At 43.2% G+C, this 6,000-nt stretch overlaps 1 protein-coding gene across 1 annotated transcript in view; it reads left to right on the top strand.

Moving 5' to 3' along the window:
* Positions 1-309: 309 nt before the first annotated feature.
* The window catches only part of LOC141415503 (uncharacterized), a 26,587-nt gene continuing 20,896 nt past the window's right edge, over positions 310-6,000 (top strand). The window contains exons 1-2 of the mRNA XM_074052211.1: positions 310-903; positions 2,688-2,788. The gene's annotated coding sequence lies outside the window, so the exon portion shown is untranslated. The remainder of the gene's footprint in view (positions 904-2,687; positions 2,789-6,000) is intronic.

Here is a 6,000-nt window from a genome sequence, read left to right as displayed (position 1 = left end):
TTATAAAATAAATATAAAATAATACCACACTTTATATTTGCTTACATAGTTATCTTTAATGCAGTTCTTTGTTTTATCACATGGTTTCAATTAATTGTCTAGTGTTCTCTGACTTCATTCTGGAGAACTCCATTTAACATTGTTTTGAAGGGCAGGTCCAAGGGTAATTTTGCTGGATATAATGGTTTTGGCTAACAGCATTATTTCAATATTTTTAAAATGCTGTTTCATTTCCTTCTCACTTCCATAATTATTGATGTGAAATCTGTTAAAGTTATGATGGATTCCTTTTTTATGTTAAGTAGCTTCTGTCTTTCTACTTCTAAGATCATTTATTTGTCCTTAGTTTATGATAATATGATTAAAATGTGTCTCAGAATATATCTCTGTTTCTCCATATTGAAGTTTACTGAGCTTCATGAATATATGAACCTATGTTTGTTTATCAACTTGAGAAACATTTAGCTTATCATTTCTCCAAATACTCATTCTTCCTTTTGCACCCTTTCCTGTGTTTTTTATTCTTGTATGAATACCATTACAGTTAGACTGACTTATTTGAAGATTTATTCCAAGTGGTTTTTAATAAGAGTATTAAAAAAAACCCTCCCATGTGTGCCTTATGCAGCTCACATGATGTGAAGAAGCTGTGTCAGTCCCGCCTTAATGTCAGTGGTGTGAGTGTTCATGGTGCTTTCTCATGGTGTCATTGGAACTTTTCACCCACAGACAGCGAGGGCCAACTCTGTCCTTATGTTTGTATGCTTCATGCTCCACATGTACCTTCGGTTCATTGCATGTTCTTTTGTTCTTTTTACTCTCTTCTCCTTCCGTTCCTGGTAATTTCTGGAGGAGGAGGATGTGGCGCGCGAAGGGGAAGTGGCTGCCAAAAACAGCCCGGAGGTAAGAGCCAGAGCACGAGGGCTGGGAGGGGCGGCGCGGCAGATGGCGGGACTTGGCCCCGCTGTTAATCCCGGGCATCTTAGGCGCCATTAGGGGCGCGGCTGGCGGGCGCCCTGGCCGGGGAGAGGGCCGGTGAGGTGGGGGTGCGGAGCACGGCCGCCTCCTGAGGTGACTTGCGGGGTGGCGGAGCGCGGAGCCCCCCATCCCCGGGGGCGGGCTGGGCTGGGGGGGGGGCGGGTGCGCGGGGGCTGGCTGGGGAAGCGGGGGGCGCGCGGGCAGCAGAGCCCCGGGTGTGGGGCAGGGGGGAGGAGAGGGAGGCTAGATGGATAGAATGCTGGAGGAGGGAGTAGAGGAGCACAGCTTCCACCTGCTGGAGCAGTGGGTGGGTGACCCTGGAGTGCTGAGCACAGATGGACACGCGGTGGCCCAGATCCGGTGATGCTGCAGCTGATCCTGCTCCCCGTGGGCCTACCAGGGATGATACACACGACACACACACACACACAAAACACACCAATACAGACACATACAACACAAACATACACATCACACACAGTACACATACGCACACAACTAGGCATACACAGAGACACATACATGACACACATGCACAGAACAAAGATACACAACACATATACACACACATAGCACACACACACATACATACACAAGATACACAACACACACATTCACGCATCGAAACACAGCATACAACACACATACACGACACACACAGACGCACATGCACACACACCTCCTACACCCACAACACATACCACACTAACACGTATACAAAACACACACACAAAACACATACATAAACAACAATACACATAAACAAAGACACATACATACAACACACACAGACACACACCTAATATCCCCACAAACCTACACACAAAACACATATACACACTGGCTGAACACACTAGACACACCAAACACACACAACACACACACCTGACACCCACACCAAACACATACAACACACACATACAATTGTGCTACTGGTACAGCCTGCATCTGTGCTGTTCTGAGCCCAGGTGCCTCCAGGAGCCTTGCAGTGCATTCAGCAGACCATTTCTGCAAGGCAGAGCTCGCCACAGATTGAGCACCCTGCCTGACCCCACAGGCAAGGATGGCTCTAGGACGCCATAGCCCAGAGACATTGGACCCAAACAGGGCAACTCTGGTGCCTGTGACCCACACGGACTTCTGGAGCAGCCAGTCCTCTCTGGAAACCTCAAGAGGCCTTTGGGAGGATACAGGGAGCCAGTGCCCAGGTTGCAGACACGAACACTGCGACCTCCTCTGGAGGGGGTAAGGGCATCTACAGTGGACCAGACCAGTCACCCTATAGACCTCAAGCATCTTGCTCTGACCCAGGCCTCTGGAGGAGGAAGAGGACCTCACTGCTCAGACCCCAACAGGGTTTGGCTTCCATCAACCCTCAGCAGAAGCCTCAGCAGACAGCCCACATGCAGGGAGGCATCTGGGGAGAGACTTCAAGCCCAGATGTCAGCCCTGGCAGAGTTGTCAGAGAAAATGTGCAGCATGGAGCTTGCATGCCCCATGAGGATTTACCTGGCCACCCCGGGCTGAGTACCTGAGATAAACTGGGAGAACTATGGCAGCTACTTTCATGGACGTGTACCTGACCTAGCCCTTGGGGACTTTGTGTGCTTGAATTGTCTAAAGATGGGGTGCTGAGGGGCAGGAATGGTGAGGCTTTCTAACAATACTTGAAACCTAATGATAAGCAACATTTCCTCATTATTTTCCAGTGACCGACCTTACTGAAATGGTGCTACAGTTGCTGTGCAAAGAAATTCTGGCATGAAGAAGAATGTAAAAATCTACCTTCTGTGGTTCAAGATCAGGTTGGGTGTGAGTAGGAGGTTGTGGGGATCCTGGGAGAGCTAACTTAGCAAAGGTGTCTTTAACTTTTCCTTGCTCCAAGAAGCACCCTGACTGCTTTGCCACTCAGGCAGAGGGGACATGTGGGGAGAGTTATTCGATTTTTTTTGTGCTTTATTCTTTCCAGAAATCCACAGCCAAAGTATAGGCTCTTGAGCTCCAGGTACTGCTCTTGGATCACCTTGCTCAGAGCTCACTCCATCTCCCTCTCATGGAGTGTACTTTCTGCTTTCACTTTCAGTAAAACTTGGCTGCTGCTTTGCAATCTGTTTGTTCCCATCCAGTTCTTTGTTCAGGATGCCAAACACCTGAGATCTTCTCAACCAGGGTCTTTTGCGACCACCCTCTGAGAACACTATGAATACATCTGGGACACATTCATCTAGAGTGCCTTTCCCCACAATTTCTTCCTTTTTTTTTTAACTTTCATTTTTCTCTGTTCTATTTTATCACCTTCACATTTATTTACATATGTGTACATTGTTTGGGCCACCTGCCCCTCCTCCCATGCCCCCCAATACCTCCAGTCTGGGCAGAACCTGTTCCACCATCTTGTTCTCCGATTTTGTTGAAGAGAAAACATAGGAGATAGTAAGAAAGACAAAGTTTTTGCAAGTTTGAGGTAAAGATGGCTGTACAGAGAGAGTCCTAGTGTTGCTTCCATGCACTTGTGTATTACAACCCACATTGGCTCATCTCTGCCAGACCTCTTCACTTCTTCCTGGTCCCCTTCCCATACTGGCCTCTGCCAGGTTAAGATTACTTTATTTGCTCCTCTACAGAGAGCACATCAACCACATTCAAATTTTAGGTTACCTTCCTTTTTCTTATTCCTCCCACACACATTCTCTCCTTACTGTGTGACCCATGTCCAATAATAGTATTGAATTTATTTTGGGTCTACAATCTGCATTTTAGGGAGAACCTGTGATTTTTGGTCTTCTGAGCCTGGCTAACTTTGCTTAAGATGGTGTTCTCAACATCCATCTGTTACTTGTGAATGACAAAATTTCATTCTTCTTTGTGGCTAAGTAAAATTCCATTGTGTATAAATACCACATTTTGTTAGTCCATTCATCCACTGAGGGGCATCTTGGCTGTTTCCATAGCTTGGCTGTTGTAAATAATGCTGCAATAAAGATGGGTGTGCAAGTGTCTTTGAAATAACTTGAGCCGCATTCCTTTGGGTATATCCCTAGGAGTGGGATTGCTGGATCATATGGCAAATCTATGTTTAGTATTTAAAAAGCCTCTATATTGTTTTCCAAAGTGGTTGTACTAGCTTGCGTTCCCACCAGCAGTGTATGAGGGTTCCTTTTTCCCCTCATCCTTGCCAACATTTGTTGGTGGTGGTGTTCTTCATGCTAGTTATTCTAACAGGAGTGAGGTAGAAGCTTAGTGAGGTTTTGATTTGCATTTCCTTTATGGCTAGGGATGGTGGGTATTTTTTCATGTGTTTTTTGGCCGTTTGGACTTCTTCCTTTGAAAAAGTTCTGTTTAGTTCAGTTGCCCACTTCTTTATTGGTTTATTAATTTGGGGGGAGTTTAGTTTTTTGAGCTCCTTATATATTCTGGTTATCAGTCCTTTGTCGGATGTATAGCTAGCAAATATTTTCTCCTACTCTGTGGGTGTTCTCTTCAGTTTAGAGACCATTTCTTTTGTTGAGCAGAAGCTTTTTGATTCCATGTAGCCCCATTTGTCCAACTTTTCTCTTAGTTGCTGGGCTGCTGCAGTTCGTCTGAGGAATTCCTTGCCTATAGCTATTGTGTCCAGGGTATTCCCTATTCTTTCACGTACTAACTGCAAGGATTTGTATCTAATATTAAGTTCCTTCAATCCACTTTTGAGTTGATTCTAGTAAGTGTGATAGGCATGGATCTAGTTTCAGTTTTCTGTAGGCAGATAACCACTTTTCCCAGCAACATTTGTTGAAGAGGCTGTCTTTTCTCCATCATTTGTTTTTGGCACCTTTGTCAAAAATAAGGTCAGATAGCTGTATGGATTCATATCCAGGTCCTCTATTCTGTTACACTCTTCTTCATATCTGTTTTTGTGCCACTACCATGCTGTTCTTATTGCTGTGGGTCTGTAGTATAGTTTGAAATTGGGTATTGTGATACCTGCAGCATTGGTCTTTTTGCTCAGTATTGCCTTGGCTATTAATGGTCTTTTGTGTTTCCAAATAAACTTTAGGGTAGATGTTTCGATTTCCATGATGCATGTCATTAGGATGTTGAGGGGAATTGTGTTGAATGTGTAGATTGACTTTGGTAGTATAGCTATTTTTACTAGGTTGATCGTGCCAATCCATGAGCATGGGAGATCTTTCCATCTTCTATAGTCTTCCTTGATTTCTTTCTTCAGTAGTTTGTAGTTCCCTTAGACAGTTTATTTACATCCTTTGTTAAGCTTATTCCTAGGTAGTTGATGTTTTTTAGGCTTTTGTAAATGGAATTGTTTTCCTATATTCTTTCTCAGTTAGTTCACTGTTGGTGTATAGAAAGGCTACTGATTTTTGTAAGCTTATTTTGTATCCTGCTACATTGCTGAAGGTGTTTGTGGTGTCTAGGAGTTTTGGGGTGGAGTTTTCTGGGAATTTGTAAGGAGGTACTTGTATATACTCTCAAAGGTTCTCCAAGTTATTAAGTTCGTTAGTTCTTGTGAAAGAGAGCACACAGTAATTAGTACCTATTAGTCTTTGCAATTGAAAGGTAGTACTCAATGTAGCATTCACATATGAAGTATTTACATTCACTGTTTTATGACTCATGTTCCTAAAAGAAGCACAAATTGCAAGTTTACCAAATCTACCTTTGTTAATTTTGAATTTTTCTTATTTTAGATTTTCATTAATTTCAAGGATATATATGTATATGTACACATACGTATAGTGTTCATGTATAAATAATATAGCCTCTGAAACTAAACAAATCTTTGCACTTGTGATTTACAAAATATCTGATAACACCACCTTTGATATTCTGTATTCTGTATTCTTTCATCTCACAAAATATTTTGATGTTAATTATTTCCAGAAATACTTTCTGTGACCAAAGATCAAGTTAAATTAATGTATTCCACTGGTTGAATTATTTGAAAATGTGAAAACATTTCACCACAGTGCTTGTGATGTTAGGTCATCCCCATAACCACGGAATTAGGGATGTGGACATGAACTT

Source organism: Castor canadensis, chromosome 13, assembly GCF_047511655.1.
Source record: "Castor canadensis chromosome 13, mCasCan1.hap1v2, whole genome shotgun sequence".
Taxonomy (NCBI): domain Eukaryota; kingdom Metazoa; phylum Chordata; class Mammalia; order Rodentia; family Castoridae; genus Castor; species Castor canadensis.
This window is presented reverse-complemented; position numbering and strand designations above follow the sequence as displayed.